We start from the raw sequence: 23,466 nt of genomic DNA, 5'->3' as shown, positions 1-23,466 counted from the left end.
TAGACTATTAGTGGTTAAGTTTTTGGCAATCAAAGTCATACATGGGTTGTTTAATATGTGGAGTGTCAGTGCTCTTAACCCCTGCGTTGTTTAGGGTCAGCTGTGGATACATACACACACACACACAAACACACACACACACATACACGTATCTATGCAAAACTTTCAAGCATTTTCATAATTTTAAATCACTTATAATTTGTTTTGACTTTTATTTGCCAAGTTCTCTCATTCTTCATTTAGTTTATCTGACATCTGTACTCTTATTCCATGATTATTATCAGAAGTTACTTAAGTTTCTACTTTAGAAGAATTTATTAACTTTTGTCTGGACCTTGAAAATAATTTCCTAACTAACTTCTTGTTCATAGCTTCCATATCCACTGATGTCACAAACATATTCGTAAAATACAATGAACATATCAGGCGCTCATGGGAAGCAATACAGGATACATACTGATTTTCCATTACCAACCAAATAAACCTTTTCCACTTCGACCCAAGGTTTGCACAACCCAGTTGCATACAAAATTTCTATTGTCACCACCCTATGTACTCTTATCCAATTATCAAACTTTAGCAAATAAAATTTGCGCAGGCCTACATAGATACGCTGTATTTTCCCAAATACGTATTCTTATTCACATTGTTTTCACTATCCAGAATAACCTATTGCCCACAGCCGAATACCTGGATCATACTTGTCCTTGCCAGACAAGAACAAATGTAGTTCGCTTGATAAAACCTTTCCTCATCTTTCCAGTTAAAAGTACTCTTTTTGTTCTCTGAACCTCCTGACATTTAAGTGTTTCCTCTTTTACACACCACTCTTGATCTTATATTAGAGAAATTCATGAATATAAGATTATTGTAAGCAGGATACATATCTTAGCACTTTTAAAAATCCTCCACAGCACCTAACACTGAATCTTCCATATTTAGTGTTATGTTTATCATGAATTCATGCGGTGTAAGTTAAGAAGAATAGAGTTATTTTTAACCTTCTGCCAAATTGACAAAATTTACAAGTCTTTTTTCAGTAAAATCAAATTACACAATAATTTATTCAATATCTCCTTCATATCTAGCTCTCTATTTTCCACAAGCTATTTGGTGGAGCTTTTCTAACTCGGGCTAATTTATAAAATCAGATATTGTTTTAGCTCTGCCTCTTTCTTCTCATCATTCTTATATTTTAGTATGTATCTGTGGTACTTATTTTTCTCTGAGAATATAATTATATCATTGATTTGAATGTGAACATTGCACTTATTACCCTTAGAATCATTTCCTCTCAAAGTGAAAGAAGAATCTCCCCAAGAATCTAGAGTTAAAAAAGAAGTCTAGAGAAATACTTGCAAATGAAAGTGGTAACTGTCTACATAACTCCATTCTCTAACTTAGCCAGTTTTAAGTATTAGGAAAAAGTTTAGTTTTCTGCTAAGAAATTATATAAAAACTGATAAATAATTTAGAGCATGGATTGGATAAAGAAGTAACTTGAAAGCTGGAACTAAAATGGAAAAAAACTAAATATAAAAATGCCTTATCAGAAATAATCAAGACAACAGCAGAGATTAATGTTATCATTGATAGAGTTCATGTGGCTATTGCTGATTCTTTCCCAGACTGGTCAGCACTTCTCCATATTTTTGTTTGTTTATTTATTTATTTATTTATTTTTGGAGACGAGTCTTGCTGTTCACCCAGGCTGGAGTACAGTGGTGTGATCTCACCTCACCGCAACCTCCACCTCCCTGGTTCAAGCGATTCTCCTGCCTCAGCCTCCCAAGTAGCTGGGACTACAGGCTTGTGCTACCATGCCCAGATAATTTTTGTATTTTTAGTAGAGATGGCTAACACCAATTTAGCCAAGCTAGTCTTGAACTCCGGACCTCAGGCAATCCACCCACCTGAGCCTCCCAAAGTGCTGGGATTATAGGTGTGAGCCACTGCGCCTAGCCCACTTCTCCATATTTTTTATCCAAATACCTAAGTATTTTTCTAGAAGCATATTCTTTTGCAGTGATTCTTCCTTCAAGGACAATGATCGCTAGTTTTCTACAAGGTCATTTTTGACAAGTTACCCAGATAAATCACATATGCAACAGTATTTGCATTGAGCACTTGATGTCTGTCTGGTGTGTTCTACACACTTTTGATACTACTATCCTAACAAGGCATTGTTATACCCTCATTATTTGAACCTCCCAATTGAATGGGAAGAATATAAGCAAGTAAATACACAGCTTTTTAGATATTGTGAAATTGTAATAATTCTAAATAATGTAAGATAATACATAACAGTGTAGCCAAAGGCTGGAAGGGCAGTGTGTTTGTGTGTATATGTATGTGTTTGTGTGTATGTGTATGTGTGTGTAATTAGAAAGGTCAAGAAAGGTGTCTTTTGCATGTACCGTTTGAGCAGGAAGCTTGAATGCAATGAAGGGGTGGGCTACATAAACATCAGCATTGGTACAATCCTTCTTTACTCATCACTTTCCAGATGCAAAACACTGTATTGTTTAAATAAGGTAAAGGAATTTGAGCAAGAAGAGTATTTGAGATAATACTTCGACTCTATTTTGCACACCCTGTAAGGTTTATAGCTTAATCCAGAGCTATTTGTATCTTTGCATCAACATGCACATTGATTGCTTAAGAGATATAGAATCTTGCAAGTTTTTAATATTAGACACTCTTTCTTAGAATTAGCTTTTGTTGATATAAATGAAAATAAAATCCATTTCAACCCAAAGAGACAGGTAGTTGTTCCTCATTATTTAAGACAGGTTTGACCATAATATCTTCATTCTAAGATGGCATCATTTTTCTTTTTTTGAAATAGCATCACTTTAAAAACAGCTTAATAGAAGAAATGTTAGCATTGTGTAGAATATAGATATAAATATATATTAACGTGTATTAACATATATGTAATATTAACAATGTTAATATTGTGTAGAATATATATATGTACACATGCATACATAAACTGTATAACTGGGGAAAATCTTGTACTTTCTTTGGTTTCTTGGAGTGAATATCATAATAAATGTTTGCATCTAAGCTGTTGTGTGTTTTTTTGCAACATACAAGAATAATAGTGTTCAACAGTTAAAGAAATAATAGCAACAACCCCTCCTATGAAGGGGAAAAAAACTTCAACATTTCCAAGACATTTGCTAATTTATTTGCCTTTCATTGTGTTGTCTGATATATAACTTTATGTGTAGTTAGCAGAAAGTTTCACTTTAAGATCATCAAAACATTTTTAGAAGGCATTTTGGTGTTCTTATTATCAAGAATTAGGGTTAAATCTTTAAATTAAACTTCAATTTGGTTCTGTTACCAATGCAAATAAATCAAGCACAGTAAAAATCAGGGGATGATATACATTCGTGTATTACAACCTTCACTCTGGTACATAACTTATTCCTGTTACGTATAGAAACTACTCATTAAATTCAGAGTGGACATACAGTAATAACTTTATTTTTTATTATTGCTGATTGTATTTAATACTTTTAAGAAGTACAATATACCCTGCTTGAATTGCTGTGTATATTTTCCAACAGCCTAGGACTCCCATGCCATTCAAAAAGGTTCATTTCAGCTTTCATGCACTGAATGAATACTGGTGTCAGATTAGTTCACTTTTGCGACTACTTCTTAACGCCACATTGTGTTGTGCTGAAAATCAACTAAACATTGGTCATCTGGTTTCCCTGATTTAAAGATCTCTTGCTGGTGTCATCCTAGTCAGGCCTCATTGTTCTTCAAGAGCACAGCCATTCTGTCAGTGTTGAGGTCTAACTTAGATCTTCGATATGGCAGCCATTAAATTACAATTTTAGACGCAGTTATCTTTCTTCTTTCTGCCTGCTAGGATTAGTTCCAGCAACTTCTACTTGAGAGACTCTTAAAATACTCCCCCACATTTTTTCTCATTTATAAACAGAAGTAGTCAAACTGCTTGTCTGTCTTAATTTTACCCCCTTTCTCCAAATACTCATCCTGTGCAGGGAGAAACGTTTAGTGATTTCTGTGAACCTGAACGTTCCTTACTGTGATAGCTTTCATCCAGTAACTTGAGTAGATCTGCTGCCATTTTCTCTTCTAATGGAGGCCAATCTTGGTGTGATGGTTAATTTTAGATGTCAACTTGACTGGTCAAAAAGATGCCCATACAGCTAGTAAAACAATGTTCTTGAATATCACTAAGAAAGTAGCTTTGAAGTGTTCTTGCCACAAAAAATAAGTATGTGAGACAATACATATGTTAATTAGCTCAATGTATTCATTCCAAAATGTATACATATTTTAAGACATTATATTGTACACAATACAGATGTATAATTTTGTTAATTAAAAATGAATTTAAAAATAAAATAACTCCACATTTTTGTGGGTGTACTTATGATAATGTTTCCCAAAGAGATTAGAGTTTGAATCAGTAGACTGAGTAAAGCAGATGGCTCTCCCCAATGGGGATGGGCCTCATCTAACCCACTGAGGTCCTAAATAGAAAAAAAAAAAAAAAGGCAGAAGAAGTGCAAATTTGCTTTCTACTTCAGTTGGGACATCCATCTTTTCCTGCCTTTGGACATCGTCAGCACTCCCGATTCTCAGCCTTAAACTCAGACTGAGACTTACACCAACACCAACACCCCCCAAATCCCTACTCTCCCACCTCTGTTCTCAGTTTAATCTACTGCACTTGGGTTGAATTACACTGCCAGCTTTCCTGGTTCTGCAGCTTGCTAACATCAATAAGATCATGGGACTTTGTTTTCAGCTTCATAAGCATTGGATGAGCCAATTCTTATAATAATCTTTCTCTCTCTCTCTCTCCCCCCAATCCATGTGTGTGTGTGTGTGTGTGTGTGTGTGTGTGTGTGTGTGTGTGGTGTACAGAGATGCTGGTGGCATCAACTAAGATATATATATTTGTTCGTTGTTTCTGAAGAAGTCTGCCTTAATGAACTTGGTGTTTCCAAGATAGCATTCCTTGCATGTATGCATTCTTATTAACTACTCTCATTAAAGAAAAGGAAGTGCAAACACATATAGGTGTAATCTCTGCCAGAATATCCCCTCTAGTAGTTTCCCTACAGTGCTTCTCTGCCAAGAGCCTGGCAAATTTATTTTGGCATTCATTACAAGATATCCTGATGTCAGAAAAAATGTGAGAAATGTGTTACTTAGACTTTGGCAACGTATTAGGAAGAGTCACCACTTTCATATTATGTCCTCCAGCTGAATTTAGAACTGCTGAATTATGTCCTAAAAGAAATTGAATGGGAAAAATAAGAGATACATTTTTTGATTAGCATGTTCAACTTGTCTCACTCCTTAAGGGAAAGTGGCACTGTTATCTACTCTTTTATTCAAGCCAGGAAACTGTATCATCAGACTACTGCCTTTTCGTTTTTCCTGTCTCCTACACCTAATCCATCACCACATTGTGTCAAGGCTGCCTCCTAAATATGATTCACACTGGTCCATTTCTTTTCCATTTCTGCTGATATACTTTAGTCCATGCCACCAGCTTCTCTGGCTTGAATTGCACTAATGGCCTCCAACTAGTGTTTCTGCCTCCAGTCGTGTTTGCAAATCAAATCCATTTCTACACTGTAGCCAAAATGTTCTTTTTAGAGTATAAATCTGATCAAGTCACATCTCTAGTAAATTATATTAGTGGCTCCCCAATGTTCCCAGAATAAATCTGTGTACAGCTTACTAGTCTCCTCATGTTCTGGGCCCTATTCACCTTCCCAGCTTCAACCCCTAGCACTTCTCTTCCAATACCCAATAATACAGTAAACTGAACTTCTCTCCCGGTAGTTTCACACACTGTTGATCTCTCTGAATGGAATGTCCTTCTGCCTTCTCTCTCTATCAAGCCCTGACTGGTCCTTTTCATCCTTAACTAAGATGCCATTGTTTTAGGAAAACCGTCCCCAAGTCTGCTGAGTTTGTCCCGATGCATGTCCTTAATAAAATATTTATCATTTTGTGTTTAGATTGCTGGTTTTACTAACTTCTTTTTATCTATAAGCATGTTGGTATTGGATAGAATGCAATAAAAACACCTTAGATTCTTAGTCTATAAAAAAGGAAGTAGTAGCAAAAGTGAACTAATCTGACACCAGTATTCACTCATGCATGAAAGCTGAAATGAACCTTTATTCATATGTATTTATTGATATTTATTTTAAGTAGTCTGCATGTCAGTGCCATTAAATGGATTGTATAATCTCCCATTTTCCTCAGTCTTCACTACAGCCTTTTTTCTGTACCTGCTCTCCACTTTAATCACTTCCATTTCTTCTAGAGATATTTAATATTGTGACCCCAACAGGAATGTGTTAATTCTTTGGTGCTGTTTCTTCTTTAGAGTTATATCCCCTGTTTGGCTCAATAAATATTTATTGAGTAAATGAATTATCATCAGTGTAAGTTACACACAAATAACTTTTTCATATTACCTATAGCTTATTAACAGAAAAAATATGCTTATCTGAAATGGCAAGACTTACATCTGTTTGCTTCATTTTCATTGTGGACATAGAGTGATTTTTTTTACCACCAATTATAAGTTGCATTATTCTCTACAGCAGTCAGTTCACAACAGTCTTTATGTTATTAGGGGTAAAAACCAAAAGTGTGGGGAGGGGGGTTAAAATTGGTAAATATGCTTCTGAGAATTTTGAGAATGTGAGTAACACAACAGACTTCCCCTCCCGAAATTTGCTTACCAAATATCTACATTCTTTATATTAAATATGAAACAAAAATATCCCTTAAAATTAAATTATATTTTGTGGGTATGTTGCTGGTTATACTAAACTAACCAGCTTAGAATAACTTGGAATCAAAACAGCTTAAATTAAAAAATGATGTTTACTTTTCAATATTTTTTAAACATTGGAATTTCAGTTATTTATGTGAATTAAACTAGAGTAGCATGAGAAACATTTCTTTATAATGCTTTGAGAAAATTTTTACAAAATGTCATGTAATAAATATAACCTTTAAAATCTAATATCTACCATTTTGCCCACTGGATTGGGTTGAATGGTGTTCTGAAAAACTTAATATCTACTTGGTACCTCAGAATGTGACCTTATTTGGAAATAGCATTTTTGAAGATTTAATTATTTTTAAGGACCTCAAGATGAAATCCTTCCTGATTTAGGGTTCTAGGGCGGGTGTTCTTATAAAAGAGAAGAGGACACACAGAGACACACAGGAAAAAGGTCATGGGAAGGTGGAGGCAGAGATTTATAAAGCCAAGCAATTCCAGGAGCCACCAGGACCTCAAAGAGGCAAGGAAGGATTCTTCCTTAGATCCTGTGGAGGGAGTGTGGTCCTGCCGACACCCATGATTTTGTACTTCTGGCTTCCAGAATTACGAAAGGATACATTTCTGTTGCTTTAAACCAGGGGTTTCCAACCTTTGGGCCATGGACCAGTACCTGTCCATGGCCTTTTAGGAACTGAGTGGCAAAGCAGGAGGTGAGCGGCTGACCAGTGAGCATTACCACCTGAGCTCTTCCTCCGGTCAGATCAGCAGCAGCATTAGATTCTCATAGAAGCACAAACTCTGTTGTGAACTGCGCACACAAGGGATTTAGGTTGCGGGCTCCTTATGTCAAGTAAATGCCTAACGATCTGCCACTGTTTCCTATCACCCCGAGATGGGACCGTCTAGTTACAAGAAAACAAGCTCAGGGCTGCCACTGATTGTACATTATGGTGAGTTGTATAATTATTTCATTATAAATTACTATATAATAATAATAGAAATAAAGCGCACAATAAATGTAATGTGCTTGAATCATCCCCAAACCATCTCCCCATGCCCCATCTGTGGAAAAACTGTCTCCCGCAAAACCGGTCCCTGGTGCCAAAAAGGTTGAGGACCACTGCTTTAAACCATCCAGACTGTGACAATGTGTTATTACAGCCCTAGGAAACCAATATAGCTATCAAGCACACACTCCTCTGAGGATATGTTTTATCTTCATTCATTTTCCTATAATTTTGAAATTTTCTGTTGAAAATCATTCTATGCTTTTGAAAGTGTTATACTTCAAACAGTTTGGCAGTTTTCCAATACAATGACCAACTACATTTCTAAAATAATACACAATGTTCTATTTTTATCTACATTGATAAATAGTACCATGAGAACAATGTATACAGATTTTAAACAACTGTATATAATTTCTAGCCCAGCAAATTAGAAAAATTTCAGATACACTTAAAACTTAGTTCATTCAGGTGGGATGCAAATCATATTTATTTATTGAATCACTTTTTAAATTTATACTCAACTAAAATGTGTTATCTACATGATAGTTTCTAGGCTCACTACTTTCTTTTTGCTATTCCATTAGAGGAAGATATACTGAAACACGCAGGAATTATATATTTAAACCTTATATTTGAGTATCACCATATTTTTTAATTCCATTATAATATTAGGCCCAATGAAAAGGTCATGTGAAAGAACAGCAAGAAAGAAGCCATCTGTAAGCCATGAAGTGGGCCCTCATCAAGAAACAAATCTGGCACCTTGATGTTGAACTTTCCAGCCTCTGGAACTGTGAGAAATAAGTGTCTGTTTTTAAGTCACCCAGTCTGTGGTATTTTGTTACCTCAGCCCAAATTAATACAGTAATCTAATATTTTCAATTACCAGAAGCAGTGACATTCAGCAGAAATATGAGTTGTAGGAAATAACAAAGTTCCAATATAGTGTAGGTTTGTGCTTAAGATAACGAGTTGTGGCAACTATACTCAAACATTAGCATGCACTGGAATCACCAGGGGGTCTTTCTAAGACACAAATTGCTGGGCCCTGCCCCAGAGTTTCTGATTCAGTAGGTTCTGGTTGGGGCTCAAGATTTTTCACGTGTAACACATTCTCAGGTGATGCTGATGCTGTTGGTTTGGGTGCCATACATTGGGAAACAGTAGAGTACAACATGAAGAGGCCTAGATCTGAATTCTGAATTATGACTGTTTTGTTGTTAATAACTCTATGATCTGAGTAAATTTTATTAATTTCCTTATCTATAAAAATAAGGACATTAGAAAATGTCATCTATCATATAGTGTTATGTTAAATAAAATCACATATTTTAAGCACATAGATCAAGGCCTAACACATAATAAATGCTCAGTAGAATATTTATCTTACTCCAACCATTTACTTACTTCTCCCAAAGTTGGTCAACACTGAAACTCTAGAGTGTTAACTCATACCACATAGTTTGTTCTAAGGTTGCGTGCATGCGTGTGTGTGTGTGTGTGTGTGTGTGTGTGTGTGTGGTAAGGGAAAGAAGGATTTCCATGCAAATTTATCCAGAAACATTTATCACATTGTTTAATATTTTTTAAAATGTGATTAGCATTATGTACATTTTCCCTTTTATTCTGGGGCTAAGTAATGCAGCCTGGATCCACCGTAAATTTTAATACTATAAGCCATCATTCAGAATTCAGATTATCAGAATGATCAGTTCACATTAATCAAATGTTACTACAGATTAAATATAAAAAATAGGTATCTTCTTATTTTATTTATTCGTATCTCCTCCTCAGCATCTACCACAGTAATCTGGAAACAATAACTGTTTATTAAACATCTGTTAAATTTTTCAATTCTATTAATCTTTTGTTTATTTATAACACTCAGGAAAAGGGAGAAACTGTGAAGAAACACAAATACCTTATCTGAAGAATAAAATTTTGTTATTTTATTGGTTTCATCCCATTTTGGTTATAATTACATTATTCTCTCAAATGCAAATCTGGCTGAAGATGTTTTGATCTGCCTCTTTCGTATGCCTAACATATCTAAGAACCATGAAGTTCAACAGCTATCTTCCCAGTCCAAAAATTTAAAAAATCTTTAGCTATCATAATTCTTCAAAAAGGCAAACCATTGGTTCACACAACAAATTGGTTTACAGCAGCAGTATAGAGTCATAGAATAAAGTTCTATCTTGGAGTAAAGGTAGAATATTTATTAAACTTGGGAGTGGTAGGAACCATACTGCCAAAGGGATGGGCTGCCTCATACAAATAAAAACTTTCAAACCCTGAAAAGAAAATAGTAACCAAGTTTTATGTGTTTATGTCTCAATGGCGAAAGTTCACACTGAGATTAATATTAACATTGTAAATCATAGTAAAACATAGCATTAACGTTTTTAATTGAAAAAATAAAGAAAAGAAGGATATCTCTTTTTTTAGACTGGGGCTATAAACCCAAAGACCTTCACTACATTCCATTTAATGTGGCCCAATAAATATCCATTTCATCCTCTTGTTCCATGCTTTTCTACTTCTATCTTCACTTGCAAATCTATTTGTTTTAATTTTTCTATGGTAATTAATTTATATATTTTCTTTTTTCTAAATTGTAATTTACTTATTCACTTTTTCAACAATTATTTATTTTTTAATAACACGATGCAGTACTGTATAAACTTATGTATTGAATGAGGTGATCAAAATATTTTAATGACACATGCTCACTTATAATGCATCCCTTTAGTAATAAAATAAGTAATTATTTCCAAAATATATTTTGTAAATTACTCTGTAAAAAACAATACATATTAATAATTAAGTTTTCATGACTTTTTTCTTTGAATAATTAAGCTAGAATGGATTACAAGACGTTATTTTTGCTCACTATTAATTTTATTTAATCATATGGACTTTCAGTATGAAACATAGGTAAAATTGGTTATTAGAACTTAAAAATGAATATGAATATGTGGCTGTGAAGAAATATACTGTTTTCAATCAGATTTGTTGATTGATTTGGAAAATTAATTATTGCAGTTATAATTATTAAGAAAGTAAAATCGGATTGATGCAGTTATACTGACTCTAAAACAATATTTACACTAAGGTTGTCCACATGTTTCAAGAAACATACCAGGTCACTATAAAATAAATTTGTAATTCAAGAAGAGATTATATATTATGAGATGATATAAAATAAATATAGAACCAAATCATTGCTACTAATACCATTTAAGGGACTTTCTCACACAAACTTGATGTAAATTTAAATATAAATTAACTAAAATTACATAAAATCAAAAATTTAGTTCTTCAGATGCTTAAGCCACATTTCAAGTGCTCAATAGTCACATATGACTAATACCTACCAAACTGGATGGAACATGTATAGAACATTTCCATCATTGTGGAAATTTCTGTTGGGCAATATTATAATAATATTTTTCCTTATATCTTTATAGTTATTTTTTAAATAGTGTTTCACATTTGAATTTTTATTTCATAATACTGTATGAGTCATGGGTGAGTTTACATGCTAGGTAATTATTTATTCCTGGAATATAAAATGCATTTTAATACTTTGTTTAAATAGGTTACTCTTTTATAGAAATTATTTTAGGAAAGATTTTTATATATTCAATGAAAAATGTATATAAAGATGCAACATTTGATTAAATTATTATGGCTTAAATAGTTTGGTGACAGATTTGGAAAGTTTGGTGGAACCAACCCAGTAACAGGCAAAGTAAATGTAAGCCAAGTGAGACCACTAGATAATTTATGTCCAGCAGTGGACCAGAGAATATAAGCATCAGAACTGCACGTTTCTTCCTTATAGAAACTGTCCTTATGATACCACTGTGATTCATGATCACCTTCTAACTCTTCTGTTTATTGAAAGGATGGTCCTTTGATCATCAGATTAATTAGGCATTATGAATTTGGCTAATTTTTCACTCTCTATTCTGTCTAGCCCTTCATACAATAATTGCTAACATCATTTGAAAGTTCTCTATGGTACCAGAAAATGATTCACAACTAAGGGGGAATTCATTAACTCACAATCTTCATAATAACTGCGTAAGATAGTAACATTGTCTTTGCTCTATACTTGAATAAATTGATGATCGATGTAATATAATCATTGTCAAAGCTGTGCAGCTACCAAAAGCCAGAATATTACACTGAGTGTTCTGCTTGTAACCACTACAGGTACTTCCCTTTGTTGTAAATAAACTGTAAAATTCCCTTTGTGTAAACAAACTGACTTTATTTACACCTCTGGACTAACCTTCCAAAGGGAAGATAACTTACTAATGAGTTATATGTTTTAAAACGTTTGCGATATTCACAAAGAAAAAAAAAACACCCAAAAGAAAGAGAAAGGAAAAGAGATTGGAAAGTAGCACAGAGAGAATCAAAACACAGAAAAGAAAAAGAGAAGGAAGGAGAAAGAAAGGAAGAATTAGTAAGAGAGAAAATAGAATAATGAAAAGTTAAGAAAATATGAGAGACTGTAACTAAAGACAAGAAAACAAAGGCAAAACATGGATTTCTGCCCATCAGTGTGCAGTTCTCAGTGTGAACATTATTGATACATACATTCTAGACAGTACATTCTAGACAGTACTGTGTAACAAAGCCCACTCCTTCAACAAATACCGTGGGCACTTGCTAGTTTCTAGACTTTCTCTAGGTGATTAAGATACAAGAGTGAATGAAATAGACTAATGTAATTGCATTTTCATTCTAACGGAGGGAAAAAGCTACTAAACATAATAATGTGTATGAATTTAGATATGGAAGTCCACTCTGATAAGGTGAAATTTGGATAAAAGTCAGGAAATCTGAGGGCGCAAGCAATAAAAAAATACAGAAAAAAGCATTCTGTGCATCCTTTAGATTTGGCTCTGATGATGCAATCTCCCAGGGATTTGCTCATTTACGTTCCAATAAAGCTTGTCCAGATTTACCAGGCTCTAATCTTTTTTCTACTATCTCTTTATTTAGAATCTGAAAAAAAAAAAAACCACACAATCTGCTTGCTAAGTAAGCAGTCACCTTTATTATATCTGAAGTTTTTAAAAATAATTATATTAGTTTTTAAAGATATTCTCTTTTGTTTTAATTTTCCATCAAAATGGAAAACTTATTATTTCCAACTTCTGTTAACTTTTATTATCACACTGATGATAGCCTTTCTTGACTTTCATTTTTCCACTTCAATTCATCTTTTGAAATCATGACCTGCATTTTGTCATTGCGTAATTAAAACCTACTATATAATCTTTGCTCTGTCTTATTATACTCAAACATTTCAATCCAGTGTAAAACAATGAGTGGTTGTAAAAGGAAAAAAAAAAAAAGAGGGCTACATTATAGATTAAATTGTGTGTCTTCCCCTACCCGCAATTCATATGTTGAAATGCTAATATCTAGTACTTCACAATCTGATCTTATTTGGAAATAGGGTCATTGCAGATGTAATTAACTAAAGAATTAACTAGAGTGAGATCACTAGGGTGGGCCCTAACCTGGTATGACTGGTATCCTTATAAAAAAGAAAAAAAGGGAGATTTGATCACAGAGACACACAAAACAGGGGAAAAATACCATGTGAAGATAAAAACAAAAATTAATGTTCATAAAAGCCAAGGATCACCAAATATTGCCAGAAAATCACCAGAAGATGGGCACAGTGGTTTGAATGTGTCCCCCGAAATTCATATGTTGAAACTTAATTGCCAGTGGCATAGTTTTTAAGGGTAGGAACTTCAGTAGGTGGTTAAGTTATGAGGGCTCCTCAACCTTATAAAAGGACGGGAGGAAACTAGCTAGACCCTTTTGCTTGTCTGTCCCTTCTGTCATGTGATGATACACTATATGTTTTCCCTAGAAGTTGCTAGGGGCCTTTTGTTGGAGTTTTTAGGGTGTTCTAGGAAGAGAATCATATTGTCAGTGAAGAGGGATAATTTTGTTTCTTCTGTCTCTATTTGGATGACTTTTATTTCTTTCTCTTGCCTGACTGTTCTGGCTAGCACTTTCTCATAGAATTAGAAAATCTATTCTAAATTTCATATGAAACCAAAAAAGAGCCCAAATAGCCAAAATAATCCTAAAAAAAAAGAACAAAGTTGGTGGCCTCACATCATCTGACTTCAAAGTATACTGTAAGACTACAGTAACCAAAACAGTATGGTACCAGTACAAAAACAGACATCTAGACCAACAGGATGGAATAGAGAGCCCAGAAATAATGCCACACACCTGTAGCCATCTGACCTTCAACAAAGTTGACAAAAACAAGCAATGGGGAAAGAACTCCCTATTCAATAAATGATGCTGAAATAGCTGGCTAGCCATTACAGAATGAAACTGGACCCATACCTTTCACCCTACACAGAAATTAACACAAGATGAATCAATAATTTAAATATAAGACCTTAAACCATAAGAATCCTAAAATAAAACCTAGGAAACACTATTCTGGACGTTGAGTTTGGGAAAGAATTTATGAATAAGTCCTCAAAAGGAACTGCAACAAAAACAATTGACAAGTGGGATCAAATTAAATGAAAGGACTTTTATACAGTAAAATAAACTATTAACACAGTAAACAGACAACCTACAGAATGGGATAAAGTATTTGCAGCTATGCATTTGACAAACATCTAATATCCAGAATCTATAGAGAACTCAAATAATTTAACAAGCAAAAAACAAGTGACCCCATTAAAAAGCAGGTAAAGACATGAAAAGACACTTCTCAAAAGAAGACGTACAAATGGTCAACAAACATAGGAAGGAATGCTTCACATCACTAATCATTAAATACGTGCAAATTAAAACTACGATGAGATACCATTTCACACCACTGAGAACACCTATTATCGAAAGGTCAAAAAACCACATATGCTGGCAAGGCTGTGGAGAAAAGATCATTTAAATACTATCGGTTAGAATGTAAATTAGTTTAGCCACTGTGGAAAGAGTTTAGAGATTGCTCAAACAACTAAAAATAGAAGTATCTTTCTATCCAGTAATCCCATTACTGGGTATATACCCAAAGGAAAATAAATCATTCTACCAAAAAGACACATACATTTGTATGTTCATTGCATCACTACTCACAAGAGCAAAGACATGAAATGACCCTAGGTGCCCATCAATGGTGTGTTGGAAAAAGAAAATGTGGTACATATATACTATGGAATAGTACATAGCCATAAAATGAATAAAACTATGTCCTTAGCAGCAACATGGATGAAGCTGGAGGCTGTTCTCCTGAGTGAATTAACACAGAAACAGAGAACCAAATATTGCATCTTCTTGTGTATAAGTGGGAACTAAACGTTATGTACACATGGACATAAAGATGGGAACAATAGAAACTGGGGACTACTAGAGTAGAGAGAGAGGGAGCAAGGGCTGAAAAACAAACTATTGGGTACTAGGCTCACTACTTGGGTAATAAGATTAATCGTACCCCAAAACACAGCATCATGCAATATCCCCTTTAATAAACCTGTACACGTACTCCCTGTTTCTAAAAATAAAAGTTGAAACAAAAAAAAAAATTCTAAGGGTGCCAACTTGGAAGCAGAGACCAGACCCTCACCAGACACTGAATATTCTGGAGCCTTGATCTGGAACTTCCTGGTTCTGTGAGAATTGGGAAAGAAATATATTTCTTTACTTAAGAAATTTATTTAATAACTGTGATAAATACATTTCTATTGTTTATGTCTCACAGATTTTAGCAGAAACAATGGACTAAGACACCAGGGAAAAAGCATGTATCAGAGTCTCTCTCATAGTTTTCAGAAGAAACCAACCCTAACAAGACCTTTATAATGGACTTCTCGGCCTTGAAAACTGTGAGATAATAAATTTCTGTTGTTTAAACCACCCAAGTTGTAGCACTTTGTAACAGCAGGCCTAGCAAACTAAAAGAGGCTAAAACAAATTTAAATAACCTGAATTACTTCAGTTTGGCTATTTTTTTTCTTACTTCAAATGAAGAAAGTCGAATATTATTGAATGAGTAAAAACAAATTCATATTACGAATTACTTTCTTCCATAAGGTAATATTCCATATTGTCTTTTTGATTCTGACATTTTGTTTTGTTTCATGATATTTTGTATGTTCCATATAAACAGATAATATTTTAAAACCTTAGTGAATGAAAAGTTTGACAAGGCAAAATTAAGAGAGTGCAAGTTAATTATTTCCACAGAGTCATAGGACTTTCAGCTGCAGTCACAAGATTGGCACTCTTAGCAGTGTGACTTTGCAGCCCTGCTTCTACATATGAGGCTTTAATTATTCTCTAACAAAGGAAAAGAAGCTTGAGGTCAGTGTCAGAAAGTAAGCGTGCTCTTGTAGAAGAGTTGATGAACTGAGGTCCACTGAAGTGCCTGAAATTTAAATAGTAGAAAAAGTAACATATAATAAAAACAGATTTTTTAAAAACTTCCTATGAACCAAGAGTTATGCAAAATGTGCACGTATACAACATTTGATCTCCACAACCAACAGCAACCATTATTATTTACATTTCTTATAGTAAAATAAAGTCCATAGAGATTATAAGTTTCTTGAAGTAGGTCACAAAATTAGTTGGAGGCAATTCCAGCATTCCAATTCAGGTAGCCTAATGCTAGAACCCAAGAGCTGAATAAATCTAGGCAGAACTAGAAAAGTCAAGGATTATTATCCTCCCTTAACAAAAGTAGAAACCAAAAAAACTTACCAACCAGACAAACAAGTGAAAAATACAGCAAGCATAATGGTGTTTCCTGTTACCTCTCTTCACCAGATTCTGCATTCTCATCTGTGGCACAAGAACAAAATAATGATAACACATAGTAGCCAGGATCTATTTAACTGCCTTTTAATTTTTTAGCAACTTTTGATATTTACATGGTACATGATTTTAAAAACTATTATGAAGCATAATTCATAGAGTAAAAGAGCAGACAGCATAAATATATAGCTGGCTGAATTGTGACAAAATGAACCAAGATGGACCACCACCATGTCAAGGATAAAACTTTGCATGTCAGATCCCTCCCTGTGCCTCTCCTAAATATCTTTCTCTACCTCTGCAACACATGTCAATACCATTATGCTTCTAATACCTTAAGTTATATTCTGTATTTTAAAAGTTTATTTAGATAGAATCAAATAAAATACTAGATATCCTTATGTGTCAACCTTGTTGTAGAACATTATTTAAAGAATTGCCCTATGTAATTTACTTTTCAATTTTATCACTGCATAGTATGTACAACTTATTGATCTGTTTGACAATTCTGAAATTTAGGCATTTCTAGAGTTTAGCTATTATGTAAAATGGGATGATGAACATACCTGTGTGTGACCCTTGGTACATATGTGTATGTTTGTCTGTTGGGTATGTGACTAAGAGTAGAATGATTTGATTATAGGTTACACATATCAAAGTTAATACACAATTCTGGTTTTTAGCAGTATTTGCAATAGTATAGACAGTGACGGTATTACATTGATAATTTTCCTTGCTTCACCTGCTTACCAACATCAGGTTGTTATCAGTCCTTTCACTTTATTCATTTTGCTGGTCATGGAAATAGTGTCCGTATTTTAATTTTTATTTTTATTTCCCATGTTAGTAGTAAGCTTGAGATCATTTTGCATGTTTATTGGTCCTTTAGTCAACATGTTTCATGAAGTGCCCAGTGAATCTAATTTTCTATTGGTTTATCTGACTGCTTTTTGAATTTGCAAAAATTTATTGTTTATTATTTACTTATCTCAGACAGAATCTCACTCTGTTGCTCAGGCTAGAGTGCAGTGGCACAATCAGCGCTTGCTGCAGCTTTGACTTCCCAAGTTCAAGCGATCCCTGGACCTCAGCCTCCCGAGTAGCTAGTACTACAGGTCTGAGCCTCCACACCTGCCTAATTATTGAATTTTTTGTAGAGATGGGGTTTCACTATGTTGCCCAGGCTGGTCTTGAACTCTTGAGTTCAAGTCATCCTCCTGCCTCAGCCTCCCAAAGTATTAGGATTACAGGCGTGAGCCACTGCACCCAGTCTTATTATTTATTTTGAATATATTTAAACCTAGAAGAAAATGATCCCCTGTTGTTCATTTATGTTGCCAATATATTTCACTTTGTGGCTGGCCTTTCACTACTCTTAACCCATAATTTGATGATCAGAATTTCTTAATTTTAACGTTGTAATTTAAATGTCGGTTTATTTTTATCCTATTTAAGAACACTTTAAGGACATGAAGATTTTCTCTTATAATATCATCTTTATTATTTTGCCTTTAATATTTGACAGTTTATCTTTGCCATTTGCCATTGATATCTACAATCCACACGGGATTGATTTTTGTTTAGGGTATGAGGTATAGGTCAAGTTTCATATTTTTAACTGTAGATATTGAATAGAACAGTCAACTCAGCACAGTTGACTGAAAACACTGTCCTTTACCCACTCTTGTAGTGCCACTTGTCATAAATTAACTATACAAATTTCCAGTAGATGTGTGGGTTTCTGCCTCTTTAGTCTATCCTGCTCTGCTATTTGACTGCTTTTGCATTAAAACCACCATGTCTTGATTACTATAGCATTATAGTAAGTTTTGATAACTGGAACAATTTCCTCGACCTTGTTATTCTTCAAGAGTGTCTTGGTTAATTTTGCTCATTTGAGTGTCCACATAATTTTTTTTTTTTTTTTTTAAGACGGAGTCTCCCTCTGTCACCCAGGCTGGAGTGCAGTGGCGCGATCTCGGCTCACTGCAAGCTCCGCCTCCTGGGTTCACACCATTCTCCTGCCTCAGCCTCCCGAGTAGCATGTCCATATAAATTTTTAAATCAGCTGCATCAAATTAAATTTACAGATCAATTTAGAGAGATTTGGCATCTTAGCAGTATTACATTTTTCAGTTCATGAAAATGTATTTTTTTAAAAAATAACTTATTAATAGAGTCATAAGATCTATTTTTGTGGCTCCCTGTATATTTTGTATTTTGATACTGCTCATATTACATATAAAATACAACATTTGATTACTGTCTTGTATGCAATGCCTGCTAAATTGGCTTGGTAAATAAATGATTTATTTGAAAATTGTTTTGTATTTTTTGTATATAATTATATATCGGCAAATAACAATAGTTTCTTTCTTTACAATTCTAACACAACCTTAAATCTTTTTTTATTGTATTGTCTAGGAACTCCAGTACAGGTCAAGAAAATAAGCTGTGATAGCAGATCTTTTATTGTTGATATTGAGTGTGACTCTTGTAACTTTTTATCATTAAGTGTAATACTTTCTATAGTTCATATGTAGTTACCCTTAACAGATTTTATACAGTCTTCATTATTTTTGGTTTGTTCAAGCTAGTTATCAAAAATTTTTGTTTAAAATTTCATTAAAACATTTGCTCCTTTTTAATCAAATATTTTGTATCTGTATTACATTCATATGTCTAATTACATTGATTTAATGTAAATGTTAAATCAACTTCATATTCCTGGAGTAACTTGAATTACTTGTAATATATTTTTCTCTTTATTATTCTTTCTATATATAGTTGTATTTGTTCTGCTAATATTCTGTTAAAGGATTTTTTAAATATGTATATGAATAAGATCAATTTGCATTTTGTTTAACAGCTTAGTATCAAGGCTGTTCTAGCTTGATAAAATAAATGAAAAAATGTTTCCTCCTTTTTAATTATCTGGCAAGGTTTGTGAAAATTGGTATGATTTCTTTAAGTTGAATGGTGAATAAAACTCATCGTGAAGTATTTGTTTGTTTTTGTTTGATTTCACTGAGAAATTTTTTAAAGATTCTGTTTTTGAAAATAGTGTTTTATTTCTGGATCAATTTCAGTAAGTTGTATTTTCAAGGAGATTATTCATTTCATCTGAAATTTTAAATTCATTGACATCATTATTTATGATATCTTTTTTGATAGTTGAGAATAACATTTTATTGATAAATGCAACACAAATAGAAAAATATGAAGACAAATGTAGTTTACATATTAGCATTAAGCAAATACTCTTATGACCATCACAATTTATAACATTTTTTAATACGTTGGGTCATAGGGTGGGGATAATAATATCAACTTTTCAAAATATCTACAAAGGAGTACAGGGGTTAATCTGAAAAAAACATTGCAGAAAGGTACAATGATGGGGTGAGCATGACTGGAGTCTGTTTACATGGTGCAAATTGTGAAGACCTCATTAGCTAGTGTGAAATGTGGTTTTTGACAGTGCTTGAAAGAAAATTCAGGTAAATAAATTGAGACAGTTTAGAAAACAATGAAGGTCCAGGATTTTTTTGGAGGCACTGTTTGATTTTGAATTACAGAAGATATTTAATGTTTTCAATCTTTTATGGAACAACGAAGATAGCTCTCATAAAGATAGTTTTTTCTATCGTTTACTTGTGATTCCTTTTTTGTAACATACTCTCAGGTTGGAAAAGCAATGGAAAATGAATGAAATTAATATATTATTCATAGGCTCCAGTACTTTTATTCTACATAGGCTTCCTTAATTGGAATGTTTTTAAACAAAGAACTTATTTTGGCTAATTAAATTCACACTATGTGAATTGCATGCATCATTACTAAACAATGACATAAACTCAACTAAACAGATGTTTACCTGAAGCAGGCATATTTTGGCCACTTATCCCTCTGGCTTGGAAGAACCATCTGGTCAAATGTTTTTTACAGTATTTTATAGTAGTTATGATGTTAAGTCTGTGAGAACAGACAGGCACAGATGCAGATCTTGTTTTTGTCATTTACTACAAGTGGAACCTCAGACATATCATATGCTTCAGTTTCTCCCTCTGTAAAATTCAGATAATATTATTTCAAGGGTTTGTGGTGATATGAATAACATCTATCATTTATTGATCTCTTACTATGTGTGCAAAGCTCTGCTAAGTTATTTACATACACTAGTCCTCATGAAGTATGTTATGATTTAGGCTTTTGCCCTAGAAAGAAATGAATAGATTAGACTTACGATATATGACTGTTTTTAATTTGGGTCCTCTATGTCTCTTTGGTCTACTTAGTGGGCAGAAAAAAATTATAAACAAGAGATGTTTTAGTCTTCTGTAGGTGGTGAGCAAATGCAAAGAATGTAAATGGGGCAAATTACTTTTAACTCATCTGAGAAAGGAAAAGGAGCTGAAATCAGAGGTGCTAATAAATAAATGTAAAGGTGTAGAAACTCCTAAGGAAAGGGTTTTCCATACCAAAACATTATCCTTATCTTAATTTTTAAAATTCCACAGTTTACATGGTATTTTATTTTATTTAGCATATCTTGTCAAGCACATTTGCCATTCTACCCATCAAATTGATGCCTAATCTATCATTTACAAGGACAGACATAAGAGGAAATAAACTGAATTCAATCTTTACAAAGTTTAAATAAGGTACATAACATATATAGTGTGCTTAATTTCACTTCATACAAGGTTATAGATTACCAATCTTACACATAAGTTATTAAAGAAAAGTAGGAAATTGTCATAAAATGTAGATTTTATAATGTTTACTTGTATTTTTTTTTTTACCAGAAAGCAGGTGTTTTGCTTTTAGCAAACTTTTGTTTCTTCACATTACCAACAATCAATAAGTCGCAGGCATTAACAAGGAATGCTTTATTGTTCAGAAGCAAATAATACCCTTAATGAGTTATTATGGATTTAAACATTGTGAATGTGCCACATTTAGTGAATATTTAGGACTATGCAGATGCAACATCCATAAGATCACAAGTGAGCCTGCAACCAGTTACTGAACTGCACTGGAGCATTTTCAAAGCCTCATTTGCTTTCCTGCCCTCTTCAAAAATGATACAAAAGCTCCTGTAAGCCAAGAGTCAAGGACAGAGTACCTAGGAAAGTACTTCTTTAAAGCCTTAAGAAAATAAAACAGAGCTTTTCAAAGCCGAGTATTCATAATATTTAAATTACAGAGGACAAATGAGCGTGATGGTAAAAAAAAAAAAAATCAAATATTAGCTAATTCAGAAGAAGCACATGGCAATGTTTCATTTTATCCCTGTGATCCCATAAAGGAGTGATAGTTAAAGAAACTGTCTCATCCTTCTGTGTTGCAGGAAGCTACTTATTGCAAAGAAACAGCTTTCCCCCTGTGACTTAGATAAGGATTCAAGAATGCTCCCTTGTTTACTTACGAAAAGGCCAGGCACAGACCCTTTAAATACCTGATAAGTGATTAACTCAGCTGTTTTTTTCCTGACTAATCAATGGGAACAGAATGCTTCTTAATCAAACTTTAATTAAGTTTCTCTGCTTCCCACAGGCCCCTGAACTTTGACCACAAGCTTGAGACTGTATACAAAGCCCTCCTTAACAGACCCTCCAAAAATTAGCTAGCCTCCTTCTCTGACATACTACTCTATCACTGACACCTTCAACCTGTGATCCTTTTCATCTCTTTCCCACAACATGTTTTTTCTGGATTTTTTTATTCCCTTTATAAAAGAAAAGCACTTTTGTACCTAACTTTTGATACACTTGCTTATATCGTGGGTAATTGGTATATTCTTCCTGTTGTGATATTGTGTTACAATAATCTATTCACCTAAAGTCTCTTCTTATCTAAATCCTGATTTGCTCTTTATTTGACATACTTCAGAGTAAATATGACCTATAAAACTTAAGTTTTTCCTGATTTTAAAATAAATGAATAGATAAGTAAATGATAAATTAAAAAACTAATCTATCAATCAATCCAATGGGAAATTCTGTCATCTTCACTGTAACATTTATTGTTCAAACCAAAATTAAAAGCAAGAATGATCTAGTCATGAATTACTCTACTCACTGTTACTCCTCATCACTTTGGCCCCGTATCTTCTCTCACACACCTTTAATCAGCATTAACATTCTTGACAGTAAGGTGCAAGACATTCATAAAAATGGAAGAATTAACTATTTTAAAGGTTTATTTCATTTTGATTCTATTGTGGGCATTTTTAATTCTCATTTCTGCAGGCAAATAACTTTTTACACAAGTAAACATTTAGAAATCTGGATAAGTATTTAATAAATATAATAGTTATTGATAAGAATTAACTATTTTCCTCCAATATAATACCCTTTCTTAGCAGTCATACTAATTATAATATCTTTGAATAGAATTTGGTTGCTTATAGAAGAATTTCCAAATTTCCCTTTTCAACTTCCAAAGACAAATTAGAGGAGTTGAATTATTTCCTGCTATTTATCAAGGAGGAAAATTTTAGTGAAGCTAAAAAAAGTTCCGATTTCACATAAAGTGTGGAATTCTTCTGATTAGTAATATGCTTTCTGTATTAGAAAGTAAAAGCATTGTTTAAAATACCTAGTAGTTAGATGTTTGTGAAATGGATTTTTGTTTTCTTGTTTTATAGAGACAGGGTCTAACTATGTTGCCCAGGTCTGTCTAGAGCTCTTGGGCTCAAGTGGACCTTTTGCATCATCCTCCTGAGAAGCTGGGATTATAGGCATGTGCCAACACACTCATCATGAAATGGATTTTTTTCCTAGTTGCTAGAAGAATTAAGCTATCACTCTACTAGATTGAACC

Source organism: Gorilla gorilla, chromosome 3, assembly GCF_029281585.2.
Source record: "Gorilla gorilla gorilla isolate KB3781 chromosome 3, NHGRI_mGorGor1-v2.1_pri, whole genome shotgun sequence".
NCBI classification, from domain to species: Eukaryota; Metazoa; Chordata; class Mammalia; order Primates; family Hominidae; genus Gorilla; species Gorilla gorilla.
This window is presented reverse-complemented; position numbering follows the sequence as displayed.